Raw genomic sequence first — 18,545 nt, 5'->3', positions numbered from 1 at the left:
CTTCTTCTTCTTCTTCTTCTTCTTCTTCTTCTTCTTCTTCTTCTTCTTCTTCTTCTTCTTCTCCTTCTCCTTCTCCTCCTCCTCCTTCTCCTTCTCCTCCTCCTCCTCCTCCTCCTCCTTCTCTCCTCCTCCTCTTCTTCTCCTCTTCTTTTCTTCTTCTTCTTCCTCCTCCTTATCTTCCTTTTCTTCTTCCTTTTCTTTTCATTCTTCCCCCTCCTCCTCCACTTTCTTTTTGTATTGATGGAGGGGCTTGAACTTGGGGCCTGGACAATGTCCCTGAGCTTTTGTGCAAAAGGCTAGTGCTGTACCACTTGAGTCACAGCTCCACTGCTGGCTTTTTAGTGAGCTACCAGTTATAGATAGCACTCCTTTTGTGGTTCAGCCAGGTACCAGTGGCTCATCCATATAATCTTGGCTAATAAGGAGAGGATGAGATCTGATGATTACAGTTCAGAGCCACTTTGAACAGGAAAATCTGACTCTCTTTGTTGTTGTTGTTGTTGATCATTGGTCATGAGTCTTGAACTTAGGGCCTGGGTGCTGTCCCTGAGCTTTTTCACTCAAGGGTAACCCTCTGTGAGACTCTTATCTCCAGCTAACCACCGAAAAGCTGGAAGTGAAGTAGTGGCTCGTGTTGGAAGAGCACTAGCTTTGAATAGAAAAGCTCAGGGATAGTGTCTAGGTCTTAATCAGCACACATACACGCACACACACATGTACACACACACATACACACATACTTACACATACACACACATAAAACTCTGTGGTCCATTTTTCAGCCTCTCTCCCTTTCTTTCTGTCCCAAGTTCCCCAAGATCGGTCCTTTACAAATCCATAGCATGTTTCAGTCTTTGTATATATGTGTAGGGTGTGCTTCAGTGGCTCTCCCATGGCTCTGCCTACAACCTTTTTTTTTTAACTCCATGGATTCTCTCAGAGTACTCACATTCATGTATTCAATGCGTAGATTAAGCAACAGAACATTATAAAACCTGAATACTTACTCTTGATACTTTCGGAGCTCTCCAGAACTCAACCAGTGATTGACTTTTAACATTTAGATTTATTTTACCTCTTTTTCTTATAGTTATGTGTTATAATTGTTCTAAATGACCAGTTGCTGTATTGATGTTGGCTGCCATTAAATGTTGGTAATTTAAAATCAATAGTTGTATTTCTTAAATTCCATTAGTTTGTTAAATTAACTTTTTCTACAAGTTCTGAAAAGTAATTCCTTTAGAGACCAGTTGGTCTAAAGAGGAGATAGAAGTTAAACTTTCTTGTAGAAGACATATGAAATCATATTGAACAATGGTCTGTGACCATTATCATCTAAGGAAAAACGTCTGAATATAAATTTGTATTCATTTAAATGCATTTTTGCTTCAAAATGTCTAGTATTGGCTAGTGTTGTAGATGTTTGGAAACAATCCTGACAGCATTGAATTGATTTTGTGGTTAGTTCATGCTGCACCAGGCCACAAAGTACTAGTTGTAAAGGTAAAATTCTACTAATGTCACTGTTTGATGTTAGTACACATTTGCATATAGTAACATCCAACCTAGATAGTGCCTGGAAAATTGCTTTCCTTGACATTCTTCTCTACCAAGCTTAGTCTGTAGTTTGTTGTACTGATATTGACTAATTGGGTAAATGGATTACTATAAGGAATGAAAAAAAACATAACTTTTATTGGATACTATTGTTTTTATTTTGCAACAAACCACATCGTAAGTTTCCTGTGCTCATTCATCATTGGGTTTATATTATGTTAACTGAAAGTGAATCATATTTTCTGAATATTTTTCTTCCACACTTCAAAATGTCTCTTTAGATATTGTCTAACTGCCAGCTAATTTACAGATCTGAAACCTTGTTGTATCATTTAGAATATAGTGTTGGATAAGTTAAAGTGAAATGAATCATTTTACAGTGAAGAATTGCTGCTAAATCTTTGGGGATGTAAGGACTTATATATGTGATTGTACATTTTAGTACGGATGCCTTTTGAACACTGGAGGACATATTCATGAGCTGAAATTCCAAAAAGAAATATAATGAGTTGACAGTCCTGCTCAGCATTTTATAGCTTGCCTGTCCTGGCTGACAGAGGAAAAGTTAGTTTGGGAATTTTCTCTTTTCTGAACTTCCTTTGCTGCTCTCCTGTCCCTGGTTGCCATTGTCGTGTGTCACCCACTGATTAGGCACCCATTCCCTATCCTTTTGTTCTCTGCAATTGCAGAGACAGTAGTCAAGAATCTCAATATACGTGGGCTGGGAAGGTGGCTCAGTAGTAGAGCGCTTGCCTTGCATGCATGAGGCGCTGGGTTCAATTCCTCAGCAACACATAAGCAGAAAAAAAAAAGATGGAAGTGGCACTGTGGCTCAAGTGGTAGAGTGTTAGCCTTGAAGTGAAGAGCTGAGGGACAGCGCCCAGGCCCAGAGTTCAGGCTCACGACCTGACCAAAAAAAAAGAAGAATCTCAATATACAATCTCAGTAGCAGCCCACTGTAATGGCTAACCTTTGTCTTTGTTTGCACAAAGATTTATTTAAGAGAAATAATTGAAGAATGTAGAATGGGTTTAAAAATGTTACTTTTGACATTGTCATATGATTTTAACAAAATTCTTAGAGCCTGAAAATGAAGAATAAAATAAATATTTGTATATACTCTTTGAAAGTAACTATAAGCAAACCTAAATATATCGACTATTTTTCCTATTTGACTTCTTCTGACTGGACTAGTGCTTTTAATATTACTGCACTTCATCTTATGGATAATCAGGAGTGTTAATGAAACCTTAATTTCCAGCACAGAAGGATAATTGCTCAGTGATCATCTACTTTCTTTAAACATAATTGAATATCAACTAAGATAGAAACTAAGAAAAGGGGCTATTTTTAAAACAGCATTGAAATGGTAAATGAAATTGAATGTCATATGTAAAAGCTACTACATTGATGGTGTTTTACCACCTTACAACTTCCTCAGTCAGTTACAGTAGACCTATCCCATCACCTATTTAGTTGTAGAATCGTAGATTGTAATTTTCTACTTACTTGTGATTGAAATGTCTGCCTGAGAGTTTATGAATAAACCAGTTTGCTCACTAACAGAGATTAATGCTATAGTCCACTACTTTCCCCACTTATCTATGGTTTTCTGTTTTTTGTTTCAACTATAAAGGTGAGATGCCAGTTAGTATGATTTAGAAGAAAAAAGGTTTAATAGTAGAGTTAATATGTACACAGCAATTTGTTAGAAAGGACACTAATCTTTAGAGATGCCTCTGCCAATCTTGGGTAATTTTACTATGGTATCCTTATAAGAAAAGTCACAAGCTATATATAACCTAGCTCTCATTCACATATATAAAGAATGACTATACCGTGTAAATAAGCATTCTCTGACCGCAACCTGATTTTCCTGCGCTCTTTGTATAAGCAAGCAGATCATTTTAAAGTAAGAAAAGTAGAGGAAAATAAGAAACAAAGAGCAACTTGAGAATAAGTGCACTATAGTATGTGAGGACCCTCCTCCTCCCCCACCAACTTCATGTGATGGCATGAAGTATGGAAAAGGTTCTTTCAGCAAGTGCTTAGGAAAATATGTTCTGAAGATCTGCATAACATTAGTGTAACCAAGTATTCCTCTCTGTGGCTTCCTGTTTTGGAATTAAATGCCTTCAGGGTACTTGAATAACTCTGTTTAGAAACACAAGAAGAATTTAACTGCTTATATTCCCAATCAGCTTTTTAAAAAAATGCAGAGAGAGTAATTAGAAAGCAAAAATATCACGTTTTTTCAGCTAAAATTTAAAAATGTTTATATGTATAAAGTAGGTGGTTTAGTTAGAAAACAAAGCTATAAGCAGGAATTATTATCATCAAAATTATAAAATCAGTTTTGTCTCTTTATAAACTATTTTCAAAGGCAAGCCTTTTTTTAATAGATGGAATTATTTCCAAATGAGCTCAATGGAAAATTTCTACTCTGGTTATTTGCAAGTGGCAAAGGGAGCAGATAAGCTGAATGTCTGTTTACTTCTTTGTGCTATTATTGCTCAGCATTCTTTAGTTGCTGCTGTGAAGCCAGCAGAGGGAGCACCAAACAATAATTTTTTTTTTCTTAATGCATGATATTGAATCTACATTTTCCCCCATCACTTGCATTTAAAAAGATACCTACAAATACTCATTTATTGATTATATGGTTTCATTTATAGTTTTAACTTTAAAATTCTTTAAAATTAAAAGAGTTAAATGGGTTTTACTTATGCAATTCAGTTCTACAAACATTCACTAAATGCTTAATATAAGATTAGGTAAATGATGAAAAGTAAGAAATGAATATGGTACATATCCTTTATCCTTAAAGAATTTTTAATTTTAGTTGAGTGAAAGAAATGTAAAGGTCATTTACAGAATAGAATAATAGCCAATGTGGAATATAGGCTGATTCTTTGTCTTTAAATAACAATAAAACAGAAAGGCTGAGGAGGTAGTCCAGTGGCAGAGTATTTACTTAAGGCACACAGGTTCTGGGTTTAATCTCCAATACTGGGAAGGGAGGATTTATACCTCAGGGATGGAAAATTTAAGGCTAAAAAAAATGGTGATATAAGGCTTACATACAAAACTAAATGTAAATATTACAAAGTTTGAAAATGTGAAACCAAAAAAGAGAGTAGGGTCAGAAAGACAGGACAACAGCTTTCAAAACTGATCAAAGCAATATATGGTCTAAATAAAGACATGAAAATTTTTTGTTTCTTTAAAAGCCAGTCCTCCTCTCAAGTGCTGGGATTATAGTTGTGTACAATCATGCCAATCTGAAACATGTTTTAAAATTATAGTTCTAACATCTATTTAGCTATATAGAAAAAGTTCTAATATTATTATAACAACTTCTTTTCCCAGCTTTAGACAATGAGATCTTCCAAAATATATATTATTTATGCCTTATTGTGAATAAGTATATATTTGGAAGTTCTATGTTTCACGTCCCTTCAGATTGTTTTCCTTTTTAATAAAATCAAATGCTTTTTATTTAACATAATTGCCATAATGTAATTGGTAGGTCAACAGGAAAGAAATAAAGGAGGAAGAAATTCAAAGGAAAGAAATTCTATTTCTCTCTCTCTAATGTGTTACAGTGCTTATTTAAGAGATGGCATTTGGTTTCTTTTTTATATTTGAATTGTTGGTAAACACATCATTATACTACACAATAGTCATTTTTTCTCTAAATTAAAAGCAATAATAAAATAAAGATAGGTAATGGAGGTTGGGGGTCATTCTATATCTTTTGGAAACTAAAAATGAGTTTGAGCCTTAAGCAACTCATATGGATACCAAAGTTACCGTTTATAGGTTTCAAGCCAAGAGCTGAATCTTCTAGGATCTCTTAACTTCCCATAAGCATGGATGTGGTTACCAACATTCTCTATATAAACATACACACAAAAAAGTGTACATGTGTGTATATGCGTGTGATATCTATACATATACACACAAAGGCATTGTTCTCATTATTATCAAAGATGTTACAATGTTTAACTTTAGTACAGAAATATTTAAACTTCAGTCTCTTAAATCTTCAGGCAACTTTTTACCCTGAAACAGAATTATTTTATTAAAATATAATTTGTGCTTTCCAGATTTTCTGTACTTTGATCTCGTTTTCCACTACACCAAAATCAAAATTTTATCAAAATCAAGGTCCTTCATTATCTAACTACACCTTTGATTTCTAACTTGCCCTCTACCAACCAGATTGTATATTATGTTTACTACAATTGTCTTTTCCCCAAATAAATTCTATGATATTTGTGACATTTTGCCCAGCCTAGAATTTCAATTTTTGAAAACTTCACTTTCAAGGTCCAATTTATCTTCTCTATAATGCCTTCACTGATTCTTGATTTCACCAAGTTATCCAGGCTAAGCCTTGATATAGCCCAGAATACCTTAAAACTTTTTGTCTTTTTGCCTCAGCCTCCTGAGAAGCTGGGATCACTACAATGCCTGGATCCCTGATTTCCATATTTTAATTGTATACATAGTATGATTAAGCAGAATTCTTCAGGAAGGACTTGCAGACAGGTTTCATGTTGAGCAGGTTCTGGGTAGCATTTACCCTATATAGTCACACTGGATCTGCACATGTCTACTCTTGTTTGTGGTTTCTTTAGAACTCCACAGGTGCTGGTCCCTTGCTCTCTGGTATTGATAGTTTCTCTGAAGTCACAGACTGGCTTAATTTGTCTCTGTGTTTTAGGAATGATTTTTGTTTTCTTTCCTTCTCTTTTATTTTCTTTTTTGGTATATATATGTATATGTATATATATATATATATATTCAACTTCGATGTCACAAACATGTACAAAATGAATTAAAGGGAATATTTATTTTACAGAATAAAATCCTAGATGGGGCTGGGAAGGTGGCTCAGTGGCAGAGCGCATACTTTGCATGCCAGAGGCCCTGCGTTCGATTCCTCAGCACCACATAAGCAAAAAAGAAAAAGCCGGAAGTGGCGCTGTGGCTCAAGTGGTAGAGCGCTAGCCTTGAGCTGAAGAGCTGAGGGACAGCGCCCAGGCCCAGAGTTCAGGCCCCATGACCGGACCCCCCCCCAAAAAAAATCCTAGATAGGCTGAATAATTAAAATTTTTAAATGAAGCTATATTACTGTAGATAAAAACATGGATGTGACATAACGACTTGTACGTCTCATTGTTGCAATGGGTCCACCTGTATCCAATTTAAACGATTTGTTTTTTCCCTTCCCCTTCACAAATTATAACAACATCAAATACAGTGAAAGCAGGGGAGGAGGGTTGGGTGGGGGGGTCGGGGGGAGGATGGGATGGGAAGGGGAGACAAAAGAGGAGGCTACAATGCTTGATAAGAAATGTACTCATTGTCTTGCCCATGTAATTGTAACCCTTCTGTACAGTATTTTCACAATAAAAAATAAATTAAAAAACAAACAAAAAAACATGGATGTGAAGTTGGGTGCCGGTGGCTCAAGCCTGTGAGGCATGAGACCTGGAGGCTGAGTTCTGAGTATCAGGGTTCAAAGCCCAGCTGGGCTTGAGCCTGGTAAATCTCTTTCCTTGACATCTTCTTTACCAAGCTTAGTCAGTAGTTTGTTGTACTGATATTTACTAGTTGGGTAAATGGATTGCCATAAGGAATGAAAGAGAAAACATAGCTTTTATTGGATACTACTGTTTTTATTTTGCAACAAACCACATCCTAAGTTTCCTATGCTCATTCCTCATTGGGAAGTGGCTCAAGGGGTAGAGCACTTGCCTTGAACTGAATTGCTGAGGGACAGCGCCCAGGCCCAGAGTTCAAGCTCCACAACTGGCCAAAAACAAAAAACAAAAACATGAGTGTCTCTCTAATCTTACAATAAATGATCTCAAGGTAAAACTATGTATGAAGGAATTATCTATAAGATTTTCTACATTACAACTAAACAAAACCAGAAGAAAACACAATAAAATATGAATATGAAAAGGATAATTGTAACAGGTAAAATATTTATAACATCTGATAGATAAATGTGTTGCATTTGTGGTAAAAACAACACTAGTAAAGAAAGCAGGTAAAGGTATATCTCATGCAGTAAAATTCAAAGGAAGTGAAGTTCACTCACTTGATGTAGACTTAAAGGTGAATTTTGAGAAATCAGGAATTTTCCTGTTTTGAGTACAGAACCTTTCAGGAGTAGGTACAGATAATAAATTCAGTAAATTAGTACATTCTTTCAAATTAATGAAATCCCGTGATTTGGGTTGTGTGAGTATTATTCTTGCTGTTAGATATGTAATTTATCTTTCTGTTAATTTTATTTAACTTTCTCTTCTTTTTCTCACATGTCCAGTCCTTTGCCTATAATGGCCTTGAAATAAATATTTACAAAATAAAAACTGTAATGCATTTAAAAATTAGCCATTATTTTTTAATGCTTATATGAGATGGGTTTTGTGTAGATACATTAGTAAAAATAGGATTTTTTTTAGTTTAGGTTGGATTTAGATTTAAATTTTGATTAATACATTTTATTATTTGAACAGAAAGGTTTATGCTTTTATGAGGGTAATTGTATATCTAAATCTCATTATGTAAAATTCTATTTTTGAAATTTGTATTAAATGATCAGATACACAATTGCATGTTTAGATCCTGCTTTCTTATACCAATTGTATAAACTTAATGTTCACTATACAGACAAATTATTGCACACTAAAGTAATTAGTAGGAAGTTTTAAAAATAATTACAATTTGGAATGACAAAACTGTGACATGAGGCTGTACTTTGCATATATGGTTAAACAGTGATAATTGATCATTTTATTATGTTTATTTAAATAAAAAAATTAAATATTTTTCTTAAAGCAAGATACTTATTCAAAGTGACAATGATTTTATAGGCTATTTAACTGTACACTTTAGAGGAGCATATTGTATAAGTGGTTGGTGATATTAAAATTGGTATCTGCTTTGGGATATCAGATGTATTCATTTTTAAGTTTTATGAAGATATAGTCATTAAAATGTACATTTCAAGTGTATTTTGACTCTCAAAGCATTTTGAGTGATTTCCATTTGAGATGTAAAGAGGTAAGTTTGTTAGTTATTAATCTAAATATAGTAACATAGCTTCTTTTACTGATATTTCTATGATTTTTTAATTTAGGAGTGAGAAAAGTCACAGACGCAATTTGTTAACATATTGAAATCCATATGCGTGCTTTTCTGGTAAGGAAGGTATAGCATATACCATTCCTCCAGAACATTCAGTACCAGCTTTATGATTTTTCTAATTTGGCTTGTAACGTGTCAGAGAGTTTGTGAGTGCATATTTGATCAGAAGCATATTTTGCCTTGAATCAGATGAAGAATACTTAATGAGACAATGTTAAGAAGCAATGGAGAATAGATATAGACTAGCAGATTAAAACAATTTTTAAATGGCTTAATGTGAAATAAAGTATTATTTTGTAAAAAGTCAAATTTTTCAGTTTTTCACAATCCTGTTAATAAAAATTTTCAGTTTTTAGAAATTATGTTTTATATTTATGTGATTCAGCTTGTACTGGCATGGGGTAGACATTTCAAGTATCTTGTACTCATTCTAAAAAACACAAGCTCTACTTTGGAGGTGCCAAAAGCCCTGTTCCTCTTTAGCAAGCCTCTCTTCTAAAAACATATGACAGCTAGAAATTACCAGCTTAATTTTTTGCTTTTTGCTTTTTGGTAGGAAAGGAATATCTCTTTGTTTAGAGTTACATTTCTTAGATTATCAGTAAAGCTAGAAAAATTTCATATTTGGCCATTTATATTTCTTCTTTTATAAATCACTTATTTTTCTTCATCTATTTTGTGTTTTAAGATACTTTTGCTGGTTTATTAAAGAGATCAGCATTATATCTTACAAATGTTTTGTTTAGGATTTTTAAAATTTTAATTTTGTTTGCAGTGTTTTTGGTATACATGATTTTCAAAATATAGTCAAATCAATTAATATTTTCTTCTATGATTTCTTTCTTTGTTAAGATCTCAAAAGCCTGAATCAATTCTACATTATATAATTATTATTTTTTATGTTTCAGACTTAAATTTAAGTCATAAATTTAAGTTATAAGTAAATTCTTTTGTTAGACTGAGTAATTTTTACTCACTCCCAAATATTTCTTGTGTATGATTGACTGTTTTACCTCAGCTGGGCAGGGCATAAGAAATGCCTTCTTATTTTCTTTCTTTTTTTTTTTTATTATTGCTGCTTATTCTTCACCATGATAGAAATGGAGAAAATGGAGAGAAAATTGAGACACAAATTTTTTTTTTTGGTCAGTCATGGGGCTTGAGCTCTGGGCCTGGGCGCTGTCCCTGTGCTCTTCAGCTCAAGGCGAGCGCTCTACCACTTGAGCCACAGTGCTACTTCCAGTTTTCTAGTGGTTTATTGGCGATAAGAGTCTCAAGGACTTTACTACCCGGGCTGGCTTTGAATCGCAATCCTCAGATCTCAGCCTCCTGAGTAGCTGGGATTACAGGCATGAGCCACTGGTGCCCGGCTGAGACACATTTTTGATGACCATCCTTTCTCTTTGTTACCCAAAGGAACACTTACATACATAAGAATTTCACTACGTATAATTATTTGGCTTCCAGGTTAGCCCAAATAGGAATAATAGGTTTTTTTTTTCTGTTATTCATTGAATAAAAATTTACCTACCTTTTGAATAATTTTGGGACTTAAAGGTAGCCTTGTAATCTGTATAACACTTTTTGTGATAAAAATAAGTTGAATAATATTTTTCAAGTGGAACAGCACCTGAGTAGGAAGTGTGATGTCCTGTGTTAAAACCCAGTAACTGTCAAACAATGAAAAACGGCCAAATAAGTTACAAAAAAAACTTTGGAAGCAAAGTTGAAGAGCTCATCTAGCTAAAAGGCGACCATTTTGCAGCCATTTGTAGGCATGGCCTGTCAGCCTTCTTAAGGCTTTTACATTCAGGAATGCTCTAGCTGGCTTTGGATGACTAGAAATTTGCCAGTAGTTCTGTACTTTCCCAGTAAGTTTTGTTTCTAAGTTCTATGAAACTGGATGTAGTCTGAGTGGTATATGAGTAAATCAAATTCTAGAAAAGTGTTAGTCAGCAGAATTTTCTATATCCTTATGTAAAAGATATACCATATGGTTATTGATAGGAAAAATATTTACACCTTAGCATTTTAGTGTGGGAGCATCTATGTGGCTATTGAGTACCTGAAATTTAGCTCATATGATTTTTTAAAAACTGAAAATTTAATGTTATTTAATTTTAATTAACTCTAATTTCAATTTAAATATTAGTACATAGCTTATGGCTATTATATTGAAAAGTATGGTTTGAAGGATAAGTGTTAATGCAATAAAATTATTCAGAAAATTATTTTTCTCTTTTTATAGTCATAAAAATGTCATAGGTTGTATTTAAATAATATTTAGAAGAAACTTTGGAAAGATCAAAAGATAATTTTGAGGTTATCTTAGAACTATATACATTTATTAGATATTAGATACTTTTACAAAAGTCTTAGATTTTTAGGCCTATATCTAAAAATAATAGCAATAAATTACTATTCAAATGAATCAGGGAGATTTTCAGATAAAATCATACAACAAGTAGGATTTGGTTCAACAAAACAGTGTTGTCAAAGGAATAGATGAGACAGAATTGGTAAGTGTTCACTGTTTATGTTGGCTGATGGGCATATGAAATTTGTTATAATAGTCTTTAACCTTATGATGGAAACTTCTTATAATATTGGGTTCTGCAAAATCCTAACAGTTCATATATTCCAGCCTTTTGTCCAAGTTCATTTACTTAGACCTTAAATGGCAGTTAGGATTCAAATGTAGTCATTCATCTCTAAATTATGTTGATTTCTTTGTCATATCATTGTATTTTGCTTTAGACATATGATTCTACATCCAACCTTCTCTGTGATTTTTGACAGTTTATCTAACACGTTTTCCTCATGTGTGTTAAGGTTAGGGTTGGTGGAACTGCTGGTGACATAGGTGAACAAAATGTAGGATCTTTTGTGGCAAGTTCGATCAGGCTGAGGAGTTACTGTATCTAGATTTGAAGGCTGAACTTACAACAGAAGCTTGGGAAGGAAACCAGAGGAAGTAAAAATATCAGATTAAAGAGAGGAGAAAAATACAAGGTCAAATTCCCAAACCATCTGCTTTAGGAAGTTGAGGGCATTGCCTACTAATCCTTTTTTTAAAATTTATATATATTTATTTTATTGAAAAGGTGATAAGCAAAGGGGTTACAGTTAAATAAGTGAGGCAATAAGTACATTTGTTTTTCATCATTGTTATCCTATCCCTCTTAATTTCCCACTTACCCCTCCTTATTCCCCCCAAGTTGTAATAGTGAGTATCAGTGGTTAAACTGGTTTCCTGCTATTTCTGTAATTCCCTTTCCCTTCCACATATTGCATTGTCTATTATGCAAAACACAAGGTACAAAAAAACTAAGAGAAATGAAGAGAGAAAAAATAGAGGAAAAAGAATGAACTCTATACAGGGACTAATGGAACCTCCTGTTTCCATAAATTGGAGTTCATGTTAATATGCTTCATTATATATAGAACTATTCATTCAGCACTTGAGTTATTGAGAGCCTCTGTTATGACTATCATATACATCTTCTAGTTCTTACAAATGAGGGAGATCATGCAACCTACTTTTCTTTGGGTCTGGCTTATTTCACCTAATGTAATTTTTTCGAAGTCTTTACATTTACTTATGAATGGAACAATGTTATTATTTCTTTTTCTTTCTTTCTTTTTTTTTTTTTGGGTCCGGTCGTGGGGCCTGAACTCTGGGCCTGGGCGCTGTCCCCCAGCTCTTCAGCTCAAGGCTAGCGCTCTACCACTTGAGCCACAGCGCCAGTTCCAGCTTTTTTCTTTTTGCTTCTGTGGTGCTGAGGAATCGTACCCAGGGCCTCAGGCATTCAAGGCAAGCACTGTATCACTGAGCCACCTTCCCAGCCCCAATGTTATTATTTCTTATAGAAGCATAGAATTCCATCATGTACATGTACCACATTTTCTTGATCCATTCACCTGCTGAGGGGTATTTGGGTTGGTTCCATATCTTGGCTGTGGTAAATAATGCTGCAATGAACATGGTCCTACTGGTGGCTTTGGTGTGGCTTTGTTTGTGATCATTTGAAATGTGATCATTTGAAATTGTGATCTCAGAAATAGGATTGCTGGATCATAGGAGAGCACTGTGTGTAGTCTTTTCAGGAACCTTCATACTGCTTTTCAGAGTGGTTGAACAAGTTTACATTCTCACCAACAGTGTAGTAGGGTTTCATTTTGGCCACATCCCTAGCAGCATCTGTTTTTATTAGATTTCTTGATAATAGACATTCTAACTGGTGTAAGGTGGACTCTCAGTGTTCTTTTGATTTGCATTTATTTTATGGCCAGATAAGTTGAGCAATTCTCATGTGTCTATTGGTCATTCTTATTTCCTCTTCAGACAGGTCTCTCTTAAGGTTTTTATCCTGTTTTTTAATGGGGTGGTTGTTTCTTTGGGTATTTGTTTTGGGGGAATTTAATTTCTTGAGCTGTTGGTATATTTTAGATATGAGACCCCTTGTCTGTTGTATGGGTAGCAGAGATCTTCTCCTAGTCTGTGGGGTTTTGATATATTTTGCTAGCTATGTCCTTTCCCATACTGAAACTCTACAGTTTAATGCTGTCTTACTTATCCAACCTTTCTTTGATTTGTTGTGTTTCTGGAACTTTATTAAGAAAGTTTCTACCTGTGCCAATGAGCTCTAGTGGTTCTCCAATCCTCCTTATAATGTTTATGTGGTATCTCCTTTTACTTCAAGGTCTTTGATCCATTTGGAGTTGATTCTGGTGCAGGGAGATGTAAAAGTATCTAATTTTAGTTTTCTACATGTGTTTAGCCAATTCTGCCAGCACCATTTATTGAACAGGCTGTCTTTCTTCCATCCATTTTTTTGGCTCCCTTGTCAAAGATTAGATGGCCATAGGTCTGTGAGTTCATTTCTAATTCTTCAAATCTATTCCATTGGGCCCCAGGCCTGTCCTTGTGCCAGTATCAAGCTGTTTTGAGTACTATGGCTTTGTAATAGAATATAGGGTTCAGTATTGAAATTCCTCCAGCATTGTTCATCCTGCTAAGGATTGTTTTTGCTATTCGGGGCCTTTTATTGTTTCATATGAATTTTTGGATTGCTTCTTTCATTAAAGAAAGAAGTTGGGATATTGATGGGTATTGCATTGAATTCGTATGTAGCCTTTCTATATTTGTATATAATCTTTGGCAATATTGTCATTTTCACAATGTTAATCCTCCCAATCCAGGAACATGGAAGGTCTTTCTGAGGTCTGTTTTAATTTCCTTTTTCAGATTTTTGAACTTTTCATTATTTGAACTTTTAATTTGTTTGGCTAAGTTGATTCCCAGGGTTTTTTTTGTTTTGTTTTGTTTTTTGTTTTTTAGGATATTGCACATGGAATTGCTTTCCTAATTTTAGCCTCTCTCTCTTCATTGTTGATATATAGAAAAGTTACTGATTTTTGTGGACTGATTTTTTTTAATTAACTCATTTATTGTAGGGTAGGGATATCTCAGATGGTAGAGCTTTTACTGGTCTTTTAATTCCTTCAGTCTTCTAATGGCAGATTTGACTGTGACAGCAGAAGTGGTGTTTTAGGGCCAGGCACCACCAGCCACTGTCTTCATGCAGATACCACTGTGCCAGATGCCCACTGCTCACCTCTTCATCTTTGTCTTGCCACAGAAGGAGCAGGTGTACTTGGTGTGCTGGCTGATTTCAACTTTTTTCACCATCTTCTGGAGTGAGGCACCATAGCGGGTGCCGTATTTACCAATGATGCCGACCTTCTTGGTGCATTTGGCCATATTGCTGTAACTTAGGTCCAGGACCAGTGTGGATTGATTTTATGCTCTGCAACTTTGCCAAAGTTTTGGATCAGGTAATGTGGGAGTGGAGTCTCTAGATACAGGATCATGTCATCTGCAAAGAGGGAGAGTTTTACTTCTTCTTTTCCTATTTGGATCCCCTTTATGTTTGCCTCTTGCCTTATTGCTCTAGGTAGGAATTCTAAGACTATATTGAAGAGGAGTGGAGAGAACAGACAGCCTTGTCTCATTCTTAATTTTAGAGGAAATGGCTTTAACTTTTTATCCTTGAGTATTATACTAGCTGTAGGCTTGTCATATACAGCCTTGATTATATTGAGAATACTCCATGGATTCCTAGTTTTTACAGAGCTTTCATCATAAAGGGATGTTGGCTCTTGTCAAATGCTTTTTCTGCATTGATTGAGACAATCATGTGGTTCTTGTCCTTGCTTCTATTGATGTGTTGAATTACATTGATTAATTTGTGTATATTGAACCAGCTTTGCATCTCTGGAGTGAATCTTGTTTGATCATAGTCTATAATTTTTTTATTAGTTGTTGAAGTCAATTGGCCAAAATTTTATTGAGAAGTTTTGCATCAATGTTCGTCAGAGAGATGGGTTTATTTGATGAGTCTCTGTCTGGTTTTGGGATGAGGGTTTTGGTGACTTCATAGAATGAGTTTGAAAGTGATCATTCATTTCCGATTTCATTGAAGAGTTTGAGGAGAATAGGATTGAGTTCTCCTTTGAAGATCTTACAGAATTCAGCTGTGAATCTATCTGACCCTGTGCTTTTCTTGGATGGGAGGTCTCTTATTGCTGTTTCCATTTCATTACTTGATATGGGTCTATTTAGCTGCTTTAAATTTTCCTGATTTATATTGGGTGTATCAATTTTTACTAGGAATTCTTCCATTTCTTCCAGATTTGTGAATTCATTAGCATAAAGATCCACAGAGTATTCCCTTATGATATTCTGACTCTTGTTAGTTTCTGTAATGATGTTTCCAATCGCATCTCTGATTTTGATAATTTGGATGTGTTTCTTATTTTTGGTGAGGTTTTCTAAGGGTTTGTCAATTTTATTGATTTTTTTGAAGAACAAACTCTTTGTCTTGTTGATTTTGTGTTTTTTTTTGTCTCTAATTCATTTAATTATTAACTTCCATCTACTGGGTTGGGGTTTGGCTTGTTGTTCTTTTTCAAGGAGATTAAGGTGTATCATTAAATTGTTGGTTTGAGCTTTCTATAATTCATTTACATAGGCACTCAGAGCTATAAATTTTCCTCTGAGAACTGCCTTTGCTGTGTCCCAGAGGAGCTGGAATTTTGTGTACTCCTATTTTTAATTTTTTTATTGTAAAAATACTGTATAGAGGGGTTACAGTTACATGAGTAAGGTAATGAGTGCATTTATTTTCCCCCTACCATCCCTCCCTTCCCCACCTCCCCAACTCTTCCCTCCCCCTGCAAGTTATAAAGTTTGTTTTCAACATAGTGTTTGTACATCTCATTGTTACAAGGGGTCAATCTGTATCCCTATTTAGCCATTTTGTTTTTTCCCTTCCCCTCCCCAAATTAGAAAAGTGTACATACAAATGTAGGACACCAGAATCAAATACAGTGAAAACAGGGGTTATACCATGGGGGAAGAACGTATAACAGAAACCAAAAAAATCACATAGTGCCTTGTAAGTACATTAAAAAAAATAACAAGAAAGAAATAAAAAACCATTTGTGTCCCTATCTTGGGGTTCATTTCATTTCATCTTATATGGTCATAGCTTTTGACTTTTTCTGCTTGTCCTAGACTTATACTAGTTATTGTAAATAAGGGAAACCATGGGACCTATGTTTCTTTGGGCCTAGCTTACTTCACTTAATATAATTTTTTCCAAATCTTTCCATTTCCTAACAAATGGGGTGGTGTCCTTCCTTCTGATGGCGGCATAGAATTACATTGTATAAATATACCACATTTTCTTGATCCATTCTACTGAGGGGCAACTGTGTTGGTTCCATATCTTAGCTATGGTAAATAATGCTGCAATAAACATAGTTGTGCTGGTTGCTTTAGTATAGCCTTGTTTGTGATTGTAAGGATAAATGCCAAAAGTGGGATTGCTGGGTCATAGGGGAGCTCTATGTGGAGTCTTTTGAAGAACCTCCATACTGCTCCATACAAGTTTACACTCCCACCAACAATGCAATATGGTTCCTTTTTGGCCACATCCCCTCCAACATCTGTTGTTAGATTACTTGATTATAGCCATTCTAACTGGGGTGAGGTGATATCTCAATGTTGTTTTGATTTTCATTTCTTTTATGGCTAGAGAAGTTGAGCAATTCTTCATGTGTCTTTTGGCCATTCTTATTTTCTGAGTCCCTTATCTGTTTTATGGCTAGTGAAGATCTTCTCCCAATCTGTGGGCTTTCTATTGATCTTGCTAGCTATGTCCTTTACCATGCAGAAACTCTGCAGTTTCATGCTATCCCATTTGTCCAACCTTTCTTTGATTTGTTGTGTTCTGAGTCTCTATTAAGAAAATTTTGGCCTGTGCCAAGGTTTTTCCTATTCCTTCCTGTAATGTTTGCAGGGTGTCTGCTTTGACTCTTAGGTCTTTGATCCATTTGGAATTGATTGTGGTGCAGCATGATATATAAGGATCTAGCTTTCATTTTCTACAGGTGTTTAACCAGTTTTGCCAGCACCATTTACTGAAGAGGCTGATTTTCTTCCATTCTATTTTTTTTTAGCTTCCTTATCAAGGATCAGGCAGCTATAGGTCTGTGGGTTCATTTCTGTGTCTTCAGTTCTATTCCATTGGTCCTGTTCTTGTGCAGTACCAAGTTGTTTTGATTACTATGGGTTTGTAGTAGAGTTTGAAATTTGGTATTGATATTCCCCCAGCACTGTTCTTTCTGTTAAAGATCATTTTTGCTATTTGAGGTCTTTTATTATTCCATATGAATTTTTGGATTATCTCTTATATTTTCTTGAAGAATGAGGTTGGAATATTGATAGGTATCACATTGAATTTGTAGATAGCCTTGGGAAGTATTGCCATTTTCATGATGATAATCCTCCCTATCCTGGAGTATGGGAGGTTTTTCCACTTCCTAAGTTCTGCTTTAATTTCCTTTTTCAGGTTATTAAAGTTTTCATCGTAGAAGTCCTTCACTTCTTTAGTTAACATCTAGGTATTTTATGGGGGGGGGTGCTATTACAAAGAGAGTTGCTTTCTTGATTTCAGCTGCACCCTCGTCATTGTTGACATACAGAAAAGCCATTGGTTTTTGAGGGTTAATTTTATACCCTGCTACTTTGCCAAAGTTTCAAATCAGCTTGAGTAATTTGGGAGTGAAGTCTGTGGGATTCTTTAAATATAAGATCATGTCATCTTGTTGGGTCTTCGTCCGTCTTTGGATGGGGTCCGAGGAGAGGTAAATGCGAAGTGCTGCCACTGGCCTGTTCCCCAGCCTCCCTTAGCCCAGGAGACAATCAGACGGAGTGGGGAGTCAAGTCAAGCAGGAACTCTTTTATTAACAGGGAGCATCCCCTTTTTAAAGCAAAAGACTGTGTGGTAGGGGAGGAAATGGAACCAACCAATCACTGAAAGGCCATACCTTATCATGCACCTAAGCTTCCATGAGTTTGTTTACACACTGAACCTAAACAAATCCGGCTCTGCCCACTCAACTTCCTCTCAGGGCCATCTTTGCTACCTGTGTTCCCCACATCATCTGCAAAGAGCGAGAGTTTTACTTCATCTTTCCCTATTTGGATCCTCTCTATGTTTACATATTGTCTTACTGCTCTAGCTAGGCATTCTAATACTAAATTGAAGAGAAGTAGAGAGAGTGGACATCCTTGTCTAATTCCTGAGTTTAGAGGAAATGGGTTTAGCTTTTCACCATAAAGTATAATGCTGGCTGTAGGTTTGTCATACACAACCTTTATTATATTTAGGAATGTTCCATGGATTCCTAGTTTTTCTAGCACGTTCATCATAAAGTGGTGTTGGATCTTGTCAAATGTTTTTTTCTGCATC

At 35.2% G+C, this 18,545-nt stretch overlaps 1 protein-coding gene and 1 pseudogene across 1 annotated transcript in view; one reads left to right on the top strand and one right to left on the bottom strand.

The window, feature by feature from the left end:
- Window positions 1-18,545, top strand: part of Atg10 (autophagy related 10) — a 267,153-nt gene that overhangs the window by 126,607 nt on the left and 122,001 nt on the right. The window lies entirely within an intron of this gene.
- LOC105985343 lies at window positions 14,163-14,494 on the bottom strand (annotated as a pseudogene).

Source organism: Dipodomys ordii, unplaced genomic scaffold (genome assembly GCF_000151885.1).
Source record: "Dipodomys ordii isolate 6190 unplaced genomic scaffold, Dord_2.0 Scaffold28, whole genome shotgun sequence".
In the NCBI taxonomy this organism is placed as follows: domain Eukaryota; kingdom Metazoa; phylum Chordata; class Mammalia; order Rodentia; family Heteromyidae; genus Dipodomys; species Dipodomys ordii.
Note: the sequence above shows the minus strand (reverse complement) of the source record. Positions and strands in the feature narration are given on the sequence as shown.